The sequence below is a fragment of the Haemaphysalis longicornis genome, unplaced genomic scaffold (genome assembly GCF_048455015.1).
Source record: "Haemaphysalis longicornis isolate Haplotype H1 unplaced genomic scaffold, Haemaphysalis longicornis Haplotype H1 scaffold_4, whole genome shotgun sequence".
Lineage (NCBI taxonomy): Eukaryota > Metazoa > Arthropoda > Arachnida > Ixodida > Ixodidae > Haemaphysalis > Haemaphysalis longicornis.
The window spans coordinates 70,892,590-70,917,546 of record NW_027526361.1 but is presented as its reverse complement, the minus strand read 5'-3'; the positions used below and the strand labels follow the sequence as shown (position 1 = coordinate 70,917,546).

The 24,957-nt window shown below is 47.3% G+C and overlaps 1 long non-coding RNA gene across 1 annotated transcript in view; it reads left to right on the top strand.

Annotated features, from left to right (window-relative positions):
- Nucleotides 1-24,957, top strand: part of LOC144178901 (uncharacterized) — a 315,222-nt gene that overhangs the window by 176,106 nt on the left and 114,159 nt on the right. Inside the window, exon 2 of the long non-coding RNA XR_013324093.1 lies at nt 12,854-12,927. This is a non-coding gene — a long non-coding RNA (uncharacterized LOC144178901). The remainder of the gene's footprint in view (nt 1-12,853; nt 12,928-24,957) is intronic.

Genomic DNA, 24,957 nt, shown 5'->3' with positions numbered 1-24,957 from the left:
TACTGCAGAAATAGTTCGTTGGTGTGAGAGTCATGTGGTATAGTTGCGATATGTCGAGTGGCCATTTTGCTGAAATAAATGCAGCTTATTAATATTTTTTGCTGAACTGGTTAACCATACGAGGCTGCAGTAATTGATGTGAGCTGTCAATATAGCATGATAAAGAATAAGTTTAATATTTGATGTAACCACAGACCGTAACCTACAAAGCACCCCACACGCTCGAGATAAATTAGTGCAGACGTGATAGACATGGGCATCTCATTTTAAATGTTCTTAAAAAACAATGCCTAAAGTTTTTATTTCACTAACTATACAAATCTTTTCAGATCCGATGTACAAACTGAGGTTTCTGTCAACAGATCTTTGAGCTGGTAAAAATAACACCGCTTTAGTTTTCTTAGTATTTATTTTTAACGAGTATGCTTTAGTCCATTTGTGAAGCTTCCGGAGGGTTATATTTGCTAAATGCAAAAGCTGAGTAGTATCACACGATTGAAAGAAAATGTTGGTATCATCTGCGTAAATAATAAAATGTGCAATGTCAGTAATTTCTACGATATCATTCATATAAATATTGATCAGGATTGGCCCTAGAAGACTGCCTTGCGGAACTCCAGCCCTTACTTCTTGTGAAGAAGAGTTGTGTTCCTTTATTGCTACGACCTGTTGCCGGTTACTTAAATAAGATTGCAAAAGAGTAAAGCCCCCGGAACCCATAATGTTGTAATTTTTAAAGCAATGTTAAATGACTAATTCTATCAAATCCTTTCAAAAAGTCTATAAATATAACTAAAGTTACCTTCTTTTCTTCAAATCCCTGGATTATTCATGCTTTTTGCGTTAGTAAAGCTAATTCGTTGGCATATGCTTACAAAAACCGAACTGTTTTGATGATATAATAGAGTGTTTGTCACAGAAGGACACAAGGTGTTTCGCGATTACTTTTTCTAGCCTTTTAAAATAACTGGAAGTACAGAAACCGGTCTATAATTGGAAAAATTCGTTTTGTCCCTGGATTTAAACAGTAGCGTGACCTTAGCTTGCTGCATCTTTTTTGGAAAAACACCAGTAGTAAGGCATAAGTTATATATATGGCTAAGCGGCGATACAAGAAGGTCCAGTACAAGCTTAATAGGCCGAATCTGAAGCCTATCGATGTCTATGGCCTTGCTATTTTTTAGTGACAAGAAAATCGACCATATTTCATGAGGCGTTACCTGAGAAAAAAAGGCTGTGTGGGGGTTAGAATCCTTTAGGAAGCTCATAGCGCTTTAATTGTGGGAGCATTGCATAAGATTCGTTAAATAGTGATTAAACTTGGTTGCCCGTTCTTGACCCTTGAGTGGTTTATTATCTACTGTCAATTCAAAGTCGTCGTACGGGGGTTAAGTGGGTGCAAAAGTTTATTCAATTCCCGCCACATGACATCCCGCCGGGAGGAAGCCTCAGAAAACACATGTTCGAAGTACATTTTTTTAGTATAGCGTAACAACTTTGTCACAAAGTTTCGGTACTTTTGAAAGGCTACAAAATCGTCCCTGTTCTTTGTTTTTACAAACTTATGGTACAATATATCTTTTTTTACGGATCATCTTCAGACATTCGTCTGTAATCCATGGTTTCCTTATATTCTTATTTTTCTTGACCATCTTAAGAGGTGGTGGTGGTGAAAAACGTTCTTTACTGAGCTCAAGGGGTAGGGAAAGGGGTGTGGTCAGCCTCCTTCGTCCAGGAGGCCGCGGGCCTGCGCTGCATCCGTGGCTCGTTGCACCAGCGCGAGTTGACGCTCCGGCGCCGAGCTGGTCAGCGCAGACTCCCACTGCTCAGGGGATGGGGATGGGATGGGGTGAGGGTGGTGGGGACAGGAGTATACTAGGTGGTAAGTTGAGAGTGGGATGTCACACTGTGGGCAATTGTAGGGGAACAGAGATGGGGAGATGTGGGACAGGATGGTGTGGTTGTAGTATGTTTCGGTTTGCAGTCGCCGGTAGATATACGCTTGATGGTTGGAAAGAGTGTGATGAGGAGGTGGGTATATCCTTCTTGTGTGTGTGTAATGAGAGAGAATGGAGCTGTATGTGAGGTCGAGTGGGGTCAGTGCCTGTGGGACAGGTGGGGCTTGTCCGGTTCTTCCTGGCCTTGCTGTTGGGAGTGCCCGGTTGAGGAGGTCGCGGGCTACGGCGTGGGCCGCCTCATTCCCTGCAAGGCCGGTGTGGCCTGGTGTCCAGATGATAGAGATGTCGATGTCTTCGGGGAGGTGTTGTAGGATCTGGATGGCTTGAGGGGGTGCGAGGCCGGCTTGGTATAGGCGACAGGCTTGTTGGGAATCCGATATGATGGTCAAGTAGGGTTTTTGTTGGTGGGTAGTGGTGGCGTGAGCGATGGCTAGCGCTTCGGCCGTTGCTACAGGTAGGTTCCGATAGGAGGCTGCAGTTGCTAATTTACCAGTTGAGTCGAGGACTACCAGGGTTGTGTGCTTGTGGTCTGTAGATCGAGCAATGTCTGTGTACCGTGTGTGAGGGTCTGAGCTGTGTCGTTTTTCAAGGAGCCTCACCCTGGCCTCTCGGCGTCCCCGGTTGTAGGTAGGATGCATGTGTTTTGGAACAGGATGGACCTTGAGGCGTTGACGGATGGTAAGAGGAATACGTTGCGGTGCTTGCTGTGAAGAAGGGGTAGTGCGTCCGATGTCCTGGAGAACTTTTCTTCCTGCTGGTGTCAATATGAGTCTCTGGAGGTGTGATGCGCGCTGTGCTTCCAACAGTTCACTTAGGGTATTATGCAGGCCGAGTTTGAGGAGACGATCGTTAGATGTGTAGGTTGGGAGGCCGAGGGCTGCTTTGTAGGCTTTTCTGATGAGGGTGTCCAGTTTGTTGATTTCCTGCGGTTTCAGGTTGACAAATGGGGTGCCATAGGTGATGCGGCTGACTATCAGCGCTTGGATTAGCTTGCAGGTATCGTGTTCTTTAAGTCCGTATGTAGAGCCTCGTATTCTTCGGATGAGGTGTGTTAGCTGTGTGACTGTTTTTTGGAGTTGTGGTAGAAGGGCCGCTCCGGAGCCATCGTAGTGGAAAGGTACGCCGAGCACGCGGAGCGTGGTAACTTGTGGGATGGGGGATCCTTGAATGATGACTTGGGGATCTGGGGTAGTGGGAGGGGGTCGGCCTCTTGTGCGGGAACGTAGAATCAACAGGGCCGATTTGTTAGGTTCTGCTGTGAGGCCCCTGGGTTGGAGATAAGCAATGGTGGTGTCGATGGCTTGCTGGAGTGCGTCTTCTTGTTCTCCGCTCGAGCCATGTGTCGTCCAAATGGTTAAATCGTCCGCGTATAGGGCATGACGAATGCCGGGGATATTGTCTAGTTTGCTTGGTAATTGGAGGAGTGTGATGTTAAATAGCAGGGGTGAAATTACGGACCCTTGCGGGGTGCCTTTGGCCGGTGTTTCGAAAGTTGGGGATTGTATGGGTCCGAGTCGCAACGTGGCTGTGCGGTTTCCCAGGAACGCCTTCACGAAGTAAAAGATTCGGTGGCCGCATTCGGTATGGTTGAGGTTTTCGAGAATGGCTTGGTGTGTTACGTTATCAAAGGCGCCCTTAACATCTAATGTGAGTAGGGCCTTTGGAGTGTCACGGCTGAGGTGGTCTAGTATTTGCTCTTTGATTTGTATAAGGATGTCCTGCGTAGAGAGGTGCTGGCGAAAGCCGAACATTGTTAGGGGGTACAGGTGTTTTTCTTCTAGGTGGGTAGTTAGGCGTTGATGTGCTAAATGTTCGTAGATTTTTCCGAGACATGATGTCAGGGAGATAGGTCGGAGGGTGGTGGGTGATAGAGGTTTGTTAGGTTTCGGGATTAGCGTGATGTCGGAATGCCGCCACTGTTCTGGATAGGTGCCCTGTTGCCAGTGATGATTGTAGTAGTCAAGGAGAACTTGGAGGGTATCTTCGCTTAGGTTACGGATGGTGCGATAAGTGATGCGGTCCTTACCCGGCGTGGTGTTGCTGGTTAGCCGGGCCAGGATGGCTCGGAGTTCGGCCAGGGTGAAGGGAGTGTCAAGGGCTTCGTTAGTTGGTCCGGTGTATTGAATGTCCGGTGTGGAGAGGTAAGTTGCAGGATCTCCGAAGAGGTGTAGCTGTATGGATTGCAGGAGGTCTCTTGGGGGGAGGGCACTATTTCGTATGAGTTGTTGTATCCGATGATTCGTTTGTTTGTGAGTCGAGCTATTGTCCAGGAGAGATCGCAGTAAGTGCCACGTTTTCTTAGTGTGTAGGGTTCCTTGCAGTTGGTTACAAAAATCGTGCCAGTTCTGGGTTTGGAGTTGGGCTGCATATGTCTGGGCTTTCTGGGTCAAAATGGCAATGCGCTTTTTTAGGGTTCGATTGTGTTTTTGGCGTTTCCACCGCTTTGTGAGGCTCCGCCGAGCATCCCAAATATGCATAAGGTGGGGGTCTACCGCAGGTATGTCTTCCGTGAGGGCAATGAGTTGGGTGTGTTTCCCGACCCGTTGCTCAAGGGCTTGGGTCCAATCTTCCAGGTTTTCGCCGATGGGTGGGAGGTCTGAGTCGTCCTTGCGAAAGGCTGGCCAGTTGGTAAGATGGGCAGTGCCTTTTCTGCGCGGTTTTCTTTCGAAGGGTATGCTCGTCGATATTATATGGTGATCACTGCCAAGTGTTTCGCTTAGGCAGAGCCAGGTGGTGTTGGGGCAGTTTTTTGAGAAGGTGAGGTCCGGTATAGTGTCGCGGGCAACGCTATTTCCGATTCTCGTAGGGGTAGTAAGGTCGTTTTGGAGGACCAGTTGATTGTTTTGGGCAGCATGGAGTAGGGCAGTGCCCTTTTTTGATGCGAAATGATAACCCCATGCTGGGTGGGGGGCATTGAAGTCGCCAAGGATAAGTAATGGATTATTGCAGGCCTTCCGTGTGGCTTCATGTATGAGGTTGTCTATGGTTTTCAGGTTTTCGGATGGCGGGCTGTAGATGTTCAGGATGTAAACGCTTGGGCTTGACGGGCGGGTCGGGATGAGTTCTACAAAGGTGTGCGGGATGGTCTGGTTGAGGTTGTGGGGCTGGGCTGGGTGGGTGTTATGTACTAGTATGGCGGTGCGGTATTGAGGGTCCTGCGTGAATGCAGTATACTGAGGCAGACGGGGGGTGGAGGTGTTAGTTTCTTGCAGGGCTATTACGTCCGGGGGCTCAGTCTGTATGAGGAGAGATAGTTCGTGCCGTTTGCTGTTGAAAGAGCGGCAATTCCACTGGTACACTATGATGGTGTCGGCCATGGCTTTAGTCATAGTATGGGTGGTGCTTGGTTTTTTTGGGGGGATGGGCATTCGATAGGGTTTCCTTTATTCCTTGCATGGCCAGTTCAATCTTGTTTTGACGATCCGTGAGTGTTTGAAGATTTCTGCATAGAGTGTTGAGATTTTCAGCTTGTGTGTCGATGAGTTGCTTAAGGGCTTGCGCTAGTTTTGTTTCGATTATTTGTGTGAACGTAGTTTCGATGAGGGCAGAAATTTGTTCCGGAGGGGTAGTTGGTTGTGAAAGGGTTGAGGGGAGTGGGGTTTGCACCAGCTTTTCTATTTTGTTTGTGAGGTCGTCCAGCTGTTTCTGGAATCGTTGTTGCTGCTGTCTGAACTCTTCAAGCATGACAGTGAAAGTGTAGTTGTGCTGAGGGGGTAGGGGGTGGGTAGGGGATAAAGGGATTTGAGCAGTGGGAGCATTCGTGAGTTTGGCTGACCAGCTCACCTTTGTTGGGGTAGCTTTTGGTGTCTCCTTGCTGATGACCGTTCTTGGAGGGGAGAGAGGCGGGTAGTCTTCAGCTGGTACCTGAAGCTTGCCGTGGTTGTTAGTCTGGTTGTTAGGGCGCGTCTCATATGGTGTCGGGGTTGGGCGGAAGCGTTTAGGGCAGTCCCGGTTGGCAGTGGGATGGGGTCCGTTGCACAGTTGGCAATGGGGGACACAGTCGTGGTCTTGTGTAGGGTTGGAGAATCCGCAATCCGGGCAGCGCGGTTTGTCGGGTTGGGGGCATACGTCTTGGCGATGCCCAACATCTCCGCAGCACTTGCAGGTCTGGAGCGTGCGACGGTACGGTCGGCAACGGAGCATTTCGCAGTCAAACTTGATGTAATAGGGGACCCGGGTTCCCCCGAAAGTCAGAAGGGCTGACCGCGTTTTGCCCATTATACGTGCGTGGATCAGATATGGGCGGTTTGTGGCTGTTAGTTCCAGAAGTTGGGCTTGCGTGATATTATCTGGAATGCCGTGTATCACTCCTCTTGAGGTGCCGGGGGGAGGCTTCATGTAGGCCGTTATGTGGTAGGTAGAGTTTCGGAGAGTGAGGGACGTTATTTGTGAAAGCCGGTCTGCAACGTGTAGATCGGGTGTGCCGGCAACGATAAGGTTGGTCGTCGGTTGTGCCTGGATCGTGATGAGATTCCGAAATTGTTGTTCAGGGATGTGGCTGGCGGCAGCGATGCTTCGGGCCAATTCGTGAGTTTGCCATTCGCTTATACGTAGACCGTCATGTGGGCGAATAACGGTGATGTAATGGCTTGGCGGGAAACGTGGTGGGGGGATAGTACGCACCGCGGCGGGGGTTGTGTCAGCAGCCTGGGGCTTCCCTTGTGCTGAGTCAAGTTGTTTCTTGCGTCGGGCGTAGATGGCTTCAATCCACGGGTTAGCGGGCGGAATGGTCCGTCCACTGAGAGGATCGTACTCCATTTGGTTGGCTGTGGTGTTGGTGGTTGGGGCGGCGGGGCTTTCAGGGTGAGTTTCCATGGTCGTGACTGAGGCGCCTACGAGCGTAGGCGCGCCACTGGGTTCGGAGCTCGTTTCCATGTCATCGGAGGCAGCGGTTGTCAGTGGCGAGTGGTCGGGCTTCGCGCTGGCCGTCGCGCCCAGGTGTGCGTCCTGCTGCGCCATGGCTGGAGAGCCGCCGCTCGCGCTTGGCCAGGGGAGTAGGCCTAGCTGCGGCGCCGGCGTGGTCGTACTTTCAAGTTGACGTGTTGTCGCTGCCGTTGGTCCGAGAAGGTTGAACGAGATGTCAGGCGGTTCCTTGGGTGCTCAGGAAGCGTTTGGTGGTGCGGGGTGTCTCGTTCGCATCGAGGAATCGCACGTTGGAGGCAAAAAACGGGAGTCGAAACGGGGCGCGGGCGCCGGTGTCGGCCCCCTGGCGGCGAATGAGGAAAATACTTTTTATATGCATCTTTATATGATTCTAGAAAAGTATCGTAGGCATCATCTGCAGAGGTGCACAGAAGTAAAGGGTTCCACCAAATAGAGGGAATTTTCTGACGAAAAGTAGTCAAAGTATTCTGATTAATATCGTGAAAAGCGAAAGATTCGGGGCATTGCTTACATCTTAGTATTTCTGTGTGCATTGAGAACATATATATAGGTAAATGGTCACCTATATGTACACCAGTCACACCGGACATGGTACTGCTACTTGTATCACTGGTTATAAATACATCAATAAGACTGTGGGAAAGACGGCCCATACGAGTCGGTTCTTTGATCACGTTCATGCAGCCGAAATAGCCGAAAAGGAGCTCTAGACCACGCGAATGTGCGCTTGCCTATAATATGTTAATGTTAAAGTCCCCACCAATAGTTATTTGTAAACCATAAGACGAAACAAAATGGAGGTCTTCTAAAAATGCGAAACAATTTTCGAGTTGTCCATCAGGGGGCGGTACACAAAAACAAAAATAGCATTTTTACATTGCACCGTTAAAGCTTCATAATCTGTCGTAACTGTCGAAAATTCGTTCATTGTACTACAAGAAAGCTGTGTAGACACGAGCTGTAACACACCCCCATCTCGCCGTGGGACCTATTTAGAAAGAACGTGTTGAAGTCCGAAAGGCGCAGCACTTCTTTGTCACTCGTATACCAGGTTTCCGTTATCATGACAACGTCGAACTTGAAACTTTCAAAGCTGCGTTTTCTTTTCTTGTAGTTTCGCATTCTTCTTTCATTTCCTGGTAGCTTTTGTTGAAGAAATGGCAGGCTTTTTGCATTTCCACATTTTCTTTCCTAGTGGTTTCATATTCTTTTTTAATTTCCTCGTAGCTTTTCTGCATTTCCCTTACTTCTTTTCGAAATTCACGCTTAAGATCAGCGATCTCGCGTCTTAGGTCAGCAATGTCAGTTTTCATGACCAAAGCAATGCGGGATTATACACAAAAGCACACAATAGCAATGACACTGGGTGGTTGGCACCAGAGGCAACAGAAAAAGTCACTGAGTAAGCGAACAAAGATTACTGCAGAATATTCAAACCTGTGAAATAGGAAGGCGACTATCAGGCGACCGTTCTGTTCTCTGCCTCCGCTGCCAAGTGATGCTGAGGTGGACGGAGCGTTCTTTTAAAGGATCCACTTCGTCACGAAAGCCACACGTGGTCCAGGAAACAGGGGGTGTGGCGAGGCGATGTGGCGAGGGGGTGTGGCGAGTCTACCCGCTAACCCGCACTAATCGACTTCAATCCGTTCACCTCTTAAGTTTAATGTTAAGCAGATTCGAGATAACATAAAAATGCTATCAAATATACTTTAAAAGTGGAAATTAGGATTCCTCATTTTTTAAAATCTCATGTTCTCTTATAGCAGTAACTGAAAGACACAACGGCACTGTATAAAAGAAAAAGTTACGTTAATTTTGAGAACTGCGAGTGTTTGTGTCTCAGTGCTGTTTGTATATAACTGCCCATTCAAACTATAAGTGGAAGATATGGATGTATTGCTGATGGTGTCCCTGAAGGCCTTCACAAGCGGACAGGGATGCATGCGAATTAACAAGACATTAAAAACTTTACGCGATTTTAAACACCATGTAGAGAAACCATGAAGAATATTCCATGATATGTTGCCTCGTAATATGCGTTATAACTTAAGTTATTCTAAACGTAAAAGATAATTGGGAGAGATGGGCAGTGCCTAACGCAAACTGATAGTATATACGGACAACTTTACATTAAATTGAGGGAAATAATTAGAAGAGAACATGATGGGCCTTGGGAACTACAGACTACGCAAAATATTTCATGGTTCTGTCTGGGGAGTGGCAAAATATCTTCAGACGCAAGGTAGGGTACCGAACTGGAAAACTAGAAATCACATTTTTGAAGCCCCGGAACCGGTTCGGAACGGTTCCTTCGATTCGTTCCGGTTCGGGTTCAGTTCCAAAATGGCGGAAAAAATACGGTTCCGGTTCAGTTCCGGTTCCGGGCAAAAATTCGGGTTCGGTTCCGGTTTTCGGTTCGGTTCCGGTTCCGGTTCGACACCCTGATCGCAAGATAGCTCGTGGGACATAAATGTTGGCTGTTACATCATTTCCTTGTTACTTAAAGAAAGGCCTAATTAAGGTAATTGTTCTTTAACATCGTCTTTGTGGCAATGATGTCTGACAAAAACAAATTCCTCGTTTCGTGCACCGAAACTGCACGCGTAGGAATCAAAAAATAAAAAAAGACGGGTCTGGGTGGGCCGCGGACTAACGCAGCATTACCATAAGTTGACCCTCACGTGGTCCAGCGATCATGTCTGGCCAACGTGGGCAGGCTGTATACACGCAGTATGCCATAACGCGTGCCGCGCGAAAACAAAGGGCGACAGTGGACAGCCCTGCGGGGTTCCGCGCACGTGCATTCACGTGGCCTGCGTCACGTAACGTCCTCGCGCGCGCGCACGTCTTCGGAGGGCCATTTAATCCGCACTCTAAAGGCTATTAAAACGCCGTTAGCGTCGCCCCGCGGCGCGCGCTTGTGTCGGGGGACCTGTGCGCGGAGCGACGGTTAATGGAGCAGAGCCGGATGGAGGCTGCGACAGGGCAGGAAGGGACGTGCTTGATGTTCGGCCGGCCGCGCGGGCATCTGCACTTTCCTGTGCACCCTTTCTTCCTTGCCCAAGGTTGACCCATTGTGAGGGGGAGATGTGCAGCCGCGTCGCTTCGTGCGACACATTGCACTAACAGTTTCGCGGCTTTGTAAAGACTTTTCTTTCGGGGGATTTTACGACTTTGGTTTCACGCGTCTACGAGCGGGTCGACGAAAGATTTAAAGAAGGGGGCAACGAAATAAATTCCTTAATATCGGGGAGGTCAGTTATGGTCTTTCCTATAAAAAATAACATTTCAAGAGACGGAGAGACGTGGTAGAGAGGGGAAGGAACAGACGCGAAACAAAATTTAGACTCTTTACGCTATTCCTATAGGCTTCAGGCAGGCAACGTACTTGTTACAGCGGACAGTCAAACCCAAATATGACGAATTCGAATTGAGAGAATTAGGCTTTATAGCGAACACTTAAAGTTCTTGTGGCATAAGGCATGTGACATGTATTTCTTATAATGCACTGAACATTGAATATATCGAACTCTGAGCTCGAGATCGGACACCGAACGCCCGCCAATGCGCTTCTGTGCCTGCTGCGCCTACAGCATCCGCTGGATTCTTAATTTGTTGTTGACGTGATGGCGTCGTGTGCCGGTGCCACCGATGAGCCACCGCCGATAGACGATCGCCCTTGCCTGACGTTGCAAGAAGCCCTGTCGGCTACAGATGTGCTCGGGCGATACTGCGCCAAAATACAGGGAAGTGGACTGGAGTTCGTCGAAATGATGTCGCACGTCGAGAATGTATTCTCATTGTTGGTGCTAAACGCAGTGTTGAGGCGAAAATCACTGCCAAGTGCAAATAGGGGCACATTTACCTGCAATAAATTTCTTTTGGGGTAGATCACTATTCATGGTGAGTGGCGTGGTCTTTTTTCGTTATCGCGTTTTCAACCGACTGTTCACGAATTTGATTCTAAGTTCGTTATAACCGGGTTAGATTATATCGAAGTACTTTGTATAGCTAAGAAATCCCGTTGAATCACGCTGTTAGTTATACCCGGGTTTGTCTGTTCACTTGGGACTGTCATTTGAAATTCTTTCAGTGCTTTATTCATGAATGAAGCAATAACTTTATTTCATAAGGACGGCACTATGGCCTAAGGGGAAAGGCGGGATGAAATGAAGGAAATGTGATAAATAGGAACAACGATCAAATTGTCCCGATACGTCACACGTGCACTTCTATCATCCTGCCAATGTTTTCACGCTGTCGGCAATCACGGAAGCGGAATATAAAGTTATGATAGGGCGTACAAGCGTAGTTGCGAAAGGGGCTGCTGCCTCCTATTAGAATGCGCGTAAATGTAAAACGTCCGCTAAGTGTAAATAAATGTAATGTAAATTTAAAGCGTAAGTGTAAAACGTCGCCCGCTGTTTTAAATGCATGGCGCAAGCCGAGTGCCAGTGATGGAGTATCAAAATAAATCCAGAAGAAATTTGAGATTAACATATACAATGATTTTAGGGGAAGTAAGTTCTCATATAGTTGAGTACGTCACTCATTACACCTTCAGCAGTCTAAGCAAGTACGGCTCAATACCGAAAAATTTTTTTCCTCTATTCGTTTGTTTCTTATAGCGTAATGCTTGCATGGAGTAAAATCTTATAGGGGTACTTAATTGCCCTTCAAAATGAAACTTATTTTCCTCAAAACTCGCACATTCAGCCACGCTTTGTCGTTCTAAATCGTTGTGGCGAAGCGCACCTGTCGTAACCAAAACTCACTGCAGGAAAGCCAATTTTGCACAATGAGAGGGCACACGATGATGAAACAAGAAAAAAAAAATCGCTTCCTGTGGTCGGATTCGAACCTGGGCCCCTCGCCCTATGCAGGTGATGTCTATCCCATTGCGCTATCATCGCAATATATTTTGTAACATTCGGGTTGCTCAGCCCTTTTTTTGTTTCTTTGATGGTTGCGCGGGCGTTGGCTTTGAACTTAGGCTGAGTTGAAGTGGACTTCGGCAGTTTGGATTTCGGACCACGCACTACACCTCCAGCACTTTCTCTCTTCAAACGAATTCAGATCCTCTCCGTCTAATGATGACAATGGTCAACAATGATGATGGCATAAGGAGGCGGGGGGGGGGGGGGGGGGGGGGCAGCTTAGATTTTTTGTGAGGGATTCGTTTGCTATCTTCTCAGTTTGTACTTTGACTCGCAGGCAGTTTGTACTTTGATCATTGACGTTTTGATTTTGATTGCAGCGGCTTTGACTCTGGCAAGGCGCCATTTGATTTTCACACTCAAGAAACCTTGGCGTTTCAACCATCGTCGTCGTTATACGCGGGAGATTTGAATGTTTTAGTCTATAGACTAAGGAGAGAGAACAATGGAATATTATTCCTTAAACGGCTGCAGCCTGTACACCCCAGTAAAGTACTATGTACACCTTATAGAATCCTCACTACAACTTTACGGAAGTTGAGTCCGAGCATTGACAAGTATGTGGTTAAATACAGCTACTATACAAAACCGTACATTGTTTCTGTATCTCTGATTTTTTTTTTCTTCTCGGGCAGTACGGTGTGTCACGCTGGCTCGCCAGAGTGAACTCTCGGCGCCACGGTGCAGCGGCCGTAAATACCTCTTTCCGCCAGTTCATCAATCACCGGTTGGCACCAGACCCGCTTCCGCGCTCGCTGTTACCCCTCCCTTCCTCTCCCCGACGCTCATTGACTTCGTCCCGGGACACCGAGCTCCTTTCGCTGCCCTTGTAATTACCGACTGCCTACGTACTCCTACGGGGAGCTGTACTCGGGCTGAAACAGGAGCAAAACACAAACTCTTGCAGAACTGGACCCAGTCTCACTGTATGCTTTCCCAGTACTTCAGACTTTTTTTTCTTTATTTTGTGCGCGTCTAGCGCGGAGGGGTGCACCTTACCGACTCTCGTACAGCAGCAGCAGCGGTAGCTTCGGTTTCTTGCATGCGTTTCACGTTTCCTCTCTTCTTGTGCAGGAAAGAAGAAGACCCGTGCGTAGACGCAGTCGGGAGGAGTCCAGCTCGCGGGTGGGCTAACGTCGCGAAAGAAGGTACGTACCTGTCTGCACTCTTGGGACGTTGCAGCCCAGCGACTTTTTCGGGCGGGACAGCGCATGTCCCATTCTCTATCAATACTTCGCGTGCAGCTTTCAGCGCTGTAGTTTGCAGCTCACGCAGCCGCAGCGCTGTGACTCAAACCCTTGCGAGTGATATCCCTACGAGGCATGCATGCACGGCAGGCGCGTTCATTTACATGCAGAGTGCGTTTTAGGGGGGGTTGAAACGTCGACAACGGGTTGTCTTTGGTGTGGTGCCCAGCGTGTTCGGGAGTTAGTCAAGCTTCGAATTTAGCTCACCAGGTGGTCACAGATTCCAATGTTTGAAGCTACGTGCCTTGTTTACTAAAAAAACGCGGATAGTTTAGGATCTCTGTAACAACAAAAACCAGTTCAATGGTTATCATATTGCTTCGGCTTCAACGAACTGATGCCGGCCACATTTCATCAACCTCACTGTTTTCATCATATTATATGCATTCCTAAGTCTTGCTCCGAGCAGTCATTTGCCCGCTCGTATACGTACCCCACGGCATCATCATCGTCATCACCATCATCATCACCCATTGTTACCGCATAGATCTCACAAGAATTATAGGTGGGATTCCTTTCCTAGATAGAGGAAGTGCGCACAGTATTACCACATGACTGAAGAAGAAATGAACGCAAGTTTGTTCCAAAAAAACATTGAAATTCCTGCAGATGGAAAATCTCTTTTTATGTTTATATATATATATTTTTGAGCTGACGTCTTATGCACCCGAGCTCGCGCTTTCTTGCGGGACTGATTACGCGGACCTGCAATTATTTCGTACCTTCAATAGATTTGGGACAGCAACGGATTTCGAACTTCGATGAACTGAACCTCGAATCTGAAACAATCTCGCGACAGCATATTGTTTTACATTACTTACTATACCTTGAGTAACTAACTATACATATGCGAGTTCACGAAATCTGTATGAAAGAGTTGCTCTGTTTTTTAAGATCCTGCCTCGCGAAATTTATGGCTGCGTCAGCTTGCTCCGTTACGTTTACGGTGCGCAGACGCTTCGCCAAAGAATGAAAGGTTTTGATTAAACACATACTCGTTTTTTATTTTACCGATCTGCTGTGGAAGTACCAAAGTGAGCTGAGCATTTTATCAGGACGCGTTGCTAACTCCCGGTAAGCGTTTATTGTTGTCAAAGAAAAAGTTACGCGTGTTAAAACTTCATTGATTGATTCTAGGGTTTAACGCGCTGACGCAACGCAGGTGATGAGGCGCGCCGGCTCCGGATTAATTTTGACCACCTGGGGGTCTTTAACGTGCGCCGAAATGTCGTACACATGGGCGTTTTTGCTTTTCGCCTCCATCAGAAAAGTGGCCGCCGCGGCCGGAAATCGAACCCGCGATCTCGTGCTCAGCACGCGTGTTAAAACTAAAAACAGTACCACGCGTGACCGGTGCTTTCGTTGGCAAAGTCAGTCCCTAGCGTGCACATAAGTAGTACTACGGACAAAATTAGTAATATCACTGCAGCCTCTACTGTGATGTGACAGATTTACCAGGAATTCACGAGTTCTCAGATCATAGGGCTATATATGTTTCTTTTATTGTGCACGTAGCAATAAAATTCTGTTTCGCTCATATATCAAAAAGAACGTTCGAAACGGCACCCCCCCCCCCCCCCCCTACAGCCATTCGTTAAGGATTGGCACGGCGCAGTATATCAGAAGCAAGAATAAATTTCGAGGTATGAAAACCTGGTTTGGAAGTTATCAGTAGATTTGCCCATTCTGTAAAAAGTTTCTAGACGTCTACATTCTGCTAGACGTGCGGCCGCAACTCACTCTGCCATCCGCTCATTATGTCAATGAAAGCTGTATTTTTTCGGAAGAGTGTGTGTTTCGTATGTTCGTGTGCATGGCTACACCTGTCTCATATGCAACTGCAATAATTATTTACAGATTGCTTCAAAACAGTGATTACCCCTATTTTTTAGTAACCCAGAGACAAAGGGGATCCCTTACGTTGCGCTACATACGGCGATACTGTGATCCACTAGAAGCCATGGTTTCGTCTGCACGCGCTGCCGGCGGTATCAGGAAATATCGCAGTGAATAAATATTGCGTTGTAATGCACAGGAAGTAAACACTCATGCTCATCCTTTGGTACAGTAGCATTTTGTAATAACTGAGTAAGAAAATTAATGAAATATCTATTGGTGGATATTTAAAAAGGCGTAAACATTCATCCCTGTCCCTCGCAAGAAGCCCGCAACACGGTGTTTCTCGCACACCCCTCGGAAGCCCTCTCTCACACCGTTGCTACCGTGCTTTGCGCTCTAACCATCCCGTAGTCCCGTTTGCTCAATTTAACGGTGGGGTCGGGTGCCTACGTCTCCTTTCATTCTTTACCGCTATCAGAATTTCGTCGCAACCATTATCATTCTATCCTCTTTTGCACCCACTCGGCCTTGCACTCGTATCGCACAGTAGTTAGCTCTGGGACACCTGGCGACGAACGGCTAGGGCGGCGTATAGGTGGCGAAGAGCCGCACCATCCAGGTGACGCCGAGGCGGTGTCACCACTTCCAGCCCTGCTTGACGTCACCTCTCTACCCTCATAAAAATTTTTACCAACATTGAGTTCAATGTTTGTTGACAAAAGTCGACAAAAGCTACCAACATTGAGTAGACTGTCTACTCACTGTCTATAGACTTCCTAGCAACAGCCTACCAACTTTTTGTCAACCATTGGCCACCGTGTTTGAACTGAAACGTTTCTGTAGACTTTCTACAGAAAGTTTTTTGCAGACTTTATACTCAATCGCTGTTGCTAACCGAAGCGTTTCTGACAGGATATTCGAAACGTGATGCAGTGAGAAAAGCCGGCCATTCCTAGACCGTGGTGTCAATACAGCTTAATAGAACGTCGTCATTATTGCCCTTTAAAAGATCGTTTAGTGGGAGCAAAAATGAAAAAAAAAGAAAGCAGAAACAGATTAGGCCTCGGGAACCTCGTCTGCGAGGGTTCACATTTTGCGGAGCCACACATCCACACGCGCACTTTCTGAAACACAACACAACAAACAACACAACCCCAGCTCACAAACGTACTACATCCGAAAAACCACAAGCTTGCAAGCAGGACACCGACACCGCACAAATGCTAGCAGTGCACTTCATGTATATATACCCGCCAGCCGCGGGATGCCGATGCCGCGGTGAGGCGTGCCTCTCATTGCATGTTTACAAAACTACGCGTTATTATTTCCAAAATATAATACCGCGAAACACTGGAACGGAAGCAATTGCACATATCTTCATGTTTACTTTATTATTGCAAGCTGTAACTAAACAAAACGGAAATCTGGAATGGGTTGCGCGCCGCGTTTCGGCTGCCTCCGGTGATTGACGCGTTTCTCCCGGAGGTACGCAAAGAGGGAGGGGCGCCGCTGGCGGTTGGCCGAGAGCGACCAAATAGGTGGGCATAGCAGGCGATTTTAGATTATCGCCGTTGTTGGAGACACGTCCAGTAGTCTGTCGCGAAATATTTACTGGCAGAATTCGTTCCTTTCAACCATGCATGGCACTTAGCTTGCGCAAATCAAAACACAGTGACGAGCGGTTGCGCGTGGTTGATGCCGCTGGCTGGCGCTTGTTCGGAACCGCTGAATAGTCATGTTGATCACCGTGAAGAGTGAAAGCGAGCGGGTCGTGAAGTACCAACCCGTGCGGCTGAGGGACGAACTGGTTGTTCCGAGGGAGAAACTGCGCGGCTCGAGGTACGAACACTGAAAGTTGCTCCCTTTTGCTACTTTTTTTTTCTCGGGCGCAACAGTGTGAAGATACATGCAGAGAGAGAGGGAGAGAGAAAGATACGTGTGTGTGTGTGTGTGTGTGTGTGTGTGTGTGTGTGTGTGTGTGTGTGTGAGAGAGAGAGAGAGAGAGAGTATGTGTGTCTGTGTGCGTACGTGCGTGCGCGCGTGGGGGCAGGCGCTCGGGCGCGCGCGCGCGCGTGTGTGTGTGTGTGTGTGTGTGTGGGTGTGTGTGTGTGTGTTTAAAACCTGATTCAAACAAAGTAACGTAATTTGGTTAAAGTCAAGTAAATAGTTTGTCCCCAAATATTGTGAACCTGTCCTGGTATTTAGCAAAAACCAATATGAATTAATTGAAATCGGACTCCAGGACGAAGGAAAAAGATGTTTGCGTTAAATTCAACTTGAGACAAAGCGTGTCAAAACACTTTTAGTGGTCATCCTACAGAAGCTCAACAGACAAATGTCAACAAAAATGAGGTAGACTTTCTATATACAACCGTCAACAGACAAATGTCCACGTGAATTAAGTAGACTTTCTACATACAACAGTCAACAGACGGGTGTCAACATACATTCAGTAGACTTTTTACAGACGACTGTCAATAGAATGTAAGAGTATGTAGGATAGCAATAAAGTTGGTAGGATGTCAACAGAACGTCTACAGAATGTAAAAAAGCATTTTTGTAAGGGTACACAATCGCTATGTCCTTCTCTGTTCTTCTTTCACTCTCTTCCCGCAAATAGACGGCGCAAATTTTTGCCGAACGCACCATCTGCGGCACACACAATAATAAAATATGATGTCGTGTGGACATTTCAAGAGTAACTTTGTGTTTTCTCAAGAGCGTAAAACAGTGATTGTTGTAAAGAGCGTAAAACAGAGCGTACAACAGTGAGCGCAAAACAAAATTTGGAGCTCATGAAAAATGTGGGGCGCTGACGTCGCAATTCATTTGGCTGTTGCTACTTTTCTTCTCGTCAAAAAAAAAAAAAAGTCCTGTACGATACAGCAAGCGACTATAAAAAACGAGCTACGAGAGCTGCGCCCTGGTGTTTGCACAGGAGATTTGCACGTTATAAAACGCAAAAACTAATGCGACTATGTACCGCTGTAACTTTAACTTGTTTGGATCAACCCGGAACACGCTTACTTGGTGTCGTAGCCATGAGTCACAAATAGCATCCCGCAGCAGCGTACCGTAACTTTCTTCATAAAACATTTATTCCATAATAACTAGCTTCAGTTTGTCGAATAATACCTATATAAACGACGCAATTGGGTGCGACATCAATAAAGATGTGGGTAGCCTTCAGACCCAATGATTATCAGTGATTTATTGATGTGTAGTAATTTAAGATTGGTTCTTTATGGCTCACATTTATGTTGAAGAATCAGGGAAAGCAGTTATAAAACAAACGGGTGTTTTGAAAGCACTTTCCGCTAAACATAGTTTATAAAATGCGCCGCCAATGTCCGCCTTGCCATTTCCGCTCATACTATAATTGCGTTCAATGACAGGGAGTAACCATCCGATATTTCCCCCTTTCCAGGGAATAATATTCTTATTTCTGAAGAGTCAACTTTGCTCTTTACTAGTTTCGCGATATAAATTCTAAACGAAAGCTAAGGAATATCAATGAAAGCAAGGGTACGACCTTTGAATATTTATTGCTTGCGTAAAGCGGGTACTTTTCGTTGGGCTGTTTCTGGAAGTCATAAATGTTATACGGCCAAATTAGCTTGCAGCTTTACAGTGCAGCAAAATGTACTTTGCGCTACTCAGAAATTATTTGTGGGACATTTCGCCCAAATATTACCTGGCTGCTTATTCCATTGCGCGTAGTTCAATCGTATGCCGAGAGATACTACCGTTTGGCATAAGTGGCGACGGTCACCAGCCAATGAAAGGAAATCGGGGAGGGTCGTCTTATATCGAATGTGTTCATAATAAATGTAAAAGATGCGACTGATTCCGTAAGTTGCGTAACGCACAATATTAGATGCGACTGCATCTCATTCACTCTCCTTGTCCCTCCACACGGTGTTGTTGTCCGTCCACACCCCTCCCCCATTCTCCTCGCCGCGCGAGCTGCGCTCTCCGCCACTCACCCCCTCTCCTCTCCGATAGCGAACACTCTCTCGCGAGGGGCATTGGATTGGATTCGATTGGCTTGGCTTGTCTTGGCTTGGATTGGATTGGATTAAAGTGGATTGTGTTGGATTGTGTTGCGTCATAGCCGCGCCACGTTGCGTCATAGCGGCGGCAGTGGGTTCACGGCACGTTTCACGCGATGGGAGAATCAACCTAACGGAAACAACACAACAACGGAACCCCCTATGCGTCGCATCTACACAGGGGTTCCCGCGAGAAGAGGTGGGAGAAATTTTTTGTTATTTCGCTGAAATTTTCAGCTGAACTTTTTACGATATACTGAGCGTAGCTTGTTTGGGCCAACGCGTGCGCTTGCTGAGGGTTGTAGCCGTGGGTCAAAAATAAAGTCTCGAAATAGCGGGCCATAATGTTCTTCATAAACATTTATTTCGTAATAAGGATCCTTACGCCGGTGGATAATACCCTCACACACGATAATATTGGTTGACAGCTGCAGCAACAGCAGCAAAAATGGGCGACGCCTTAATTGGGAATGAATATAAGCCTTTTGGTTGGGTTAGCTTTTTACGCGTCAGTGGATGTGGCCACGACCCACAAGATATCGAAGTAGCGGGCATGAAATTGTTATCTCCATTGCCATTGCAGTCTTTATGCGGTCTACAAGCGGGATATTAGCCCACTATAAATTTGGGCTCCCTATTCGTAATTATTTATTCCTTTTCCTTTTTCACCATTTTCAATACAGACGCCAGGCCACTTTTATGTGGAGTGAACGCATTTCAATTAATCAGGATTGCCGTCTTATTCCCGGACGCGTCGACAGCCATCCACTTAAAAAAACTGGCTAAGCTTGGGCTAAGTCACGCAAGGCTTGAACCAGGATTTCTTTTTACGTGAACACTGCCACATCACCGCACATTTGTACAAGTTTGACATTGTTTATTTACATGTTCCGTGGTCGCTCTGCACTGTGCTAGTAGTAGTCATCGTCATATCCATCGGTATCGTCGTGTTTCTCATGCCAAGCATTACACGCGTGGTAGCGCTTAATGGCAGCTGGGGCGCAGCGGTGGCGCGTACATGCACGAGGCATGCGGGGCGTTCCTGGAGTCGCGTCGAGGTTCCGTGGTGCAAGTGTTGCGCCGCTGTGGCTTTGTTGCTTGCTAGGCAACGTGGGGCGCAACTGGGGTTTTCACCAGCTCTTTTTTTTTTATTTTTCCCAAAGCCACTGCGTGAGCCGGGGACGCTCGGTAGTCGCCGCGAGGCTTGCGCTCACGAGCGCTCAGCATTTTGTCACTCCTCGGGGTTTTCGCCATTTTTTTCTAAGCCACTGCACGTGCTGAGGATGCTCGGCGGTCTCCACGGCACACGCGCTCACGAGCTCTCGGTATTTCCTTGCTATTTTACCCCGTTACGCAACACACATTACGACCAGCTACAACCACTAAGGGTCACATAGTGATGCAAAACCCTATATATAAAACGGCTGCTGGTACACTTCATTTTAAATATCGATAATTTAAAAGCACTAGCGGTAGCACTGTTCATTGCAGTGCGATAGCACGCTATCGATACCAGTATTTTCGGAAAAGCTATCACCGTCTCGGAACGATGGCACAGCCTGCAGTGGCGCTCGTGAGCTGCAGCCTGAATGAAATATTCCTTGCGTCTCTATATTTCTCAGAGGGTTATGATTAGGCGTCTTCATACGTATTCGCCTAGAGAGATGTATGGTTCAAATTACTTGCAATAGAGAATTGAAATTGTGACAACTGCTACGGCCCAGTTCCGTTGCTCTTCCTTCCTCCTACCCTGATCCCTCGGCACGAGGTTAAAATTAAAGCTAAATCTCAGGCTACAGGTATAGCAAGAGAGAACTCAAAAGTTTTTAAAGGTGATGAAAACAGATCTAAGTTAAAAAATAAAACCGAAAGATGCACCTGTTGCTCGTATTTGCGCATGGAATTTTCAGTTGGAGAATAAACATTATTCCTCTCAGTCCCGCAACGTGTTCCACAGCCAGACACGCACCGTGATTACTGGTACTTGTAAAAATATATTTTCGGGGATGAAATAAGTTTCTGTTCTATTATCATTACATTCTGTCAAACATTTCTGTTTGGAGGATGCGTGTACCTGCAACAGGCGGAAGACGTCGTTTCACTTGTCTCACCCGGTCGATTGAAGCCATACGCTGACTACTCGGGCATATCTAAATTCCGGCAGACTAGAGAAAAAGGAAACAGGTATAGCCCCCAGCGAGAATTTTAGATATTATACGGGGAAGATCATCACTCGACAAACTTACCCGCCGTGGTGGATCAGTGGCTAATGTGTTGCGCTGCTGAGCACGAGGTCGCGGGATCTATTCCCGGCCGCGGCGGCCGCTTTTCTGATGGAGGCGAAAAGCAACGCCCTCGTGTAGGAGATTTCGGCGCTCGTTAAAGATTCCCAGGTGGTCAAAATTAATCCGGAGCCCTCCACTACGGCGCGCCTCATCACCTGCGTTGCGTCGGCACGTTAAACCCAACGATCAATCAATAAATCAACTCGACAAGCTTTTATTGTTTGTCCTGCTGTTCAACGACTGTCGGCATATTGCTTCATTATTACGCGCGTATGCTGTTTCTTCAACATCTTCTAAACGAAACGACATGAAATGTCCATCACTTTTTGAAATCAGAATTAATATGTGTTACTTCAGAACATCTAAATAAAATAGAATTATGTCGATCATTTCGCGTCAGTCAACGGGTATTACTTGATTTTCAATAGGATCATACAGAAGGTTTCATCGTATATGAACTATTGATTGTTCGTCGATAATCGACAAGTCGATAGTAGAAACAAGGTGATTTGGGAATTAAATCACAACTGGCATTTCAGTCGATTCGTGTGTTCTGAAAAAAATGGCGACCCTTGCACTAACTCGCGCATGGATTGAACGATAGCGAAACTGGAGGATTTCTTTTTATAAGCACTGAAGGACACACCACCAGCATTCCATGTAGGTTTGAGATTGTTTATTGACATGTTCTGTCATCGCTTTTCGCTGTGGTAGAAGTAGTCATCGTCATATCCATCTGCATCGTCGTCTTCTTCGTGCATGACTGGCGGGCCCAGATCGTTTTGTTCGCGGGCTTTCACGTTCCTCCCAAAGTGTAATGCGTCCGCACGCGCTAGAGCCGGCGGCAACCGGCTTCGCGAACTGGGCGTATGTAGCGCGAGGTGCCCTGTGCTCCCCCCTTGAGGTGCGGAGGTACGTGAAGTGTTTTCTTGGTATTGTTTTGCTAGCGCCACGCGCAAGGAAAAGAAAAAAGCGTTCTCTTGGGCGCGGTAAGCGGCGAAAGTAACTATGACTTCTTTTATTTATGACGCCGCACACTGCACACATTACGGCCAGCAACAGCAGTTTCGGTATTAATAACTGACATGTGGAGTGTCACGCTTTGGGCCCCTCAGCCAGTTTGTGTGCGTGCGTGCGTGCGTGCGTGCGTGCGTGTGTGTGTGTGTGTTTCAGAACCAGGACTTGGCAAATCCTGCTAAGGTCAGGGGAGGCTGAGCTCCTTCGTACTGAAAATAGGATAAAGGGAAGGAAGGTTGGTGGTGGGGTTCGACCGCGTCCTCACTCCTCTCTTCAGGAGTTCCTGTTCGGATTGGATTGATAACAGGCTGTCAACAGCACAAGACAGTCGCCGAGCTCAAGGGCTTGAAAGGAACAATGCCTGAACCCAAAACACCGGAGTAAGTACATGCTAGATAAGCTCAGAGTAAATTAGTGAAGTTCCTGGAGCGAACAGTTAGCTCAGCAAGCAGGAGCAGCCAGGCGCCGGAGGCGGAATATTGGAGAAGGAGCCACGAAGGTACTCTTCCACGACACCACGTTCGACAATTACTCTGCCCGGGCCTCTTTGTGGTTCCGGAATTATCTAAACACACCCGTCGCCTTCCCTTGACACTGAGCTAGGCCTGTCTCACATCTGACATTTCCTTACGCAGAAATCAAGAAATCACGGTGTCCTGACTGTTTGGAGATGAGATGCCGTACTTTCAAACTGACACTTTTATTCAGCAAAGCCATTTAATCTGCAAACACTGAGCTTTTTATAGGTGATAGGCTAATGAAACTGGGAAGATTAATTCATGGTGGAAGCTAGTATCAAATATAAGGTGGTAGGGCAGCGAGGGTTATTTATTTTGTATCTGTACTACGAAAGCTATGTAGTTATCACCGTCACAAAATAACTCTACCTCAATGGTTCACTCACCGCAGCACGCACATTTGCGAAGCCTGCGCTTTGTTTGGTCTGGAGGTTTCTTATTGTTGCTATCAAATGGCGTTATTGCCGTAACCTAAAGAATGCGGTCAACCGAGTCGATACAGCCATTGTGGCGTCGATACAGCGCGTGGAAGGACAAAATCAAAATAGCGAGCCTCAAGTTACTTGATGCGCTTACAGCAGTAATAGTTAGCTGGAATATATTTTAGTCCGTCTTTACGAACTTATTCGGAATGTTCTACAAGCGTTTCAGATATACGCAGATTGTCTCAGACGCCTGGGAACGGTTGTGAATTACCGTAATACCGACGTTGACGCCATGGCTCATGGTTCCATTGTTGCTCAGAAATATAGACCATGGTCATCCTACACGCGATACTACTGTTACAAGATGAACCAGTCCGCCTCGCCACTGTGCCCCAGTGTGATGTGCGTGAAGATCTGCAACACCTAATCTGCGTCTGTGCGCAATTTAGTACGCAAGTAGTATGTCTCGCAGTGTCTCTGAGCCGGCCACCCTACGTAGGACTAGGGACGTATTAGGTTTCTGGGATTCTTACAAACGTGCCTGTCGTGCTACGAAAGCTTTATTGGCCTATCTAAAAGCCACGAGCCTAGATCAAACTTTGTAAATAGTCAAATGACACGTAATCAGCAAGTCGACTGGTAGGGTCAAGAAGTGCGATCTCGTAACAGACACATCCATCTCACTCGCAAATTCTTGTCTCTTTACCACAACAGTGCTTCACTTTTATACATTACAATTTTGAATTTAGTATATCTGGTATGAGCCGTAATCTTTGCATCAGATACGTTCCGCTATCCTGCATGAGTTTGAAGAGTAGGATGTACGCGTCTACAACTGAACTAAGCGTTACTGTCTCAGAAACAGGTGTAATAAAAATTAATTGAAGAAATTGACGCTATGTAAGGCTTTCGAATAGAGCGCAAATTATGTCAGATTGGGGCATGCTTTCGTCCTATTCATTGTGAATTCGATGGCACAGGGACGAACCATAAGGCCAAGGAGAATATCAATTGGTCAAACTTGTTTGTAATCTGTGCTGGGCATCTTCTGGCTCTCTGCGGGGATGACCTTCGCCACAGGAACGGCCAACAGCCGTCGTCCAAGGAACGCCCAGTTTAATATTCACCACCCGGAAGCAGTTTCAAAACGGGAGATACCATGGAGCACGTAGACACGCCAGCACTGCAGAATTGGAAAGAACCCAGAAGCCGGCCACGTCTCTGAATTCAATCGACGTTTCAGGTCACAAAGCGGAGAGCTTCGATTGAAAGGACCGCGCGGCAGGCGCTCTCTGAGATGGCTCGAAACGGTGGTTCTATTGAGCTGAATGGCGGACCAATTGTAAAGGATTGTCCACAAAGGATAGCGGTAGTGTAGGTGCGCGCAACGCATCGGCCAGTGGGCCTCTGCAGTAACCCATGGCGTTTGCTCGATATCGAACGAAAAGGTGGAGTGCCAATCCGCTGCATTCGCGAAGCCGTCAGCAACGCTCCTTCGATCGTTGGTGGCCGCGCTACCCCTACAGTGCAGCTTCCCACTTCAAGCGTAAATATTTCTTCCGCGCGAAGGCCTGAGCGGCAGCAAAACAGTGAGAGTGATTTGTGTACCTCCACGTGCTTTTAGAAAGTTCGACCTTTCTACATTCCGAATGTTGCTAAACGAAGTTTGCTTTTAAGCGGAGTGAAAACAAGTTGGTGACGTGTCTTGTGAGTTTAGTGGCCCAAGCGGAACAGCCCTTGTTACCACAACGACGAGTTTCCAATTAACGGACGTCTATATACGAGTCGCGACTGG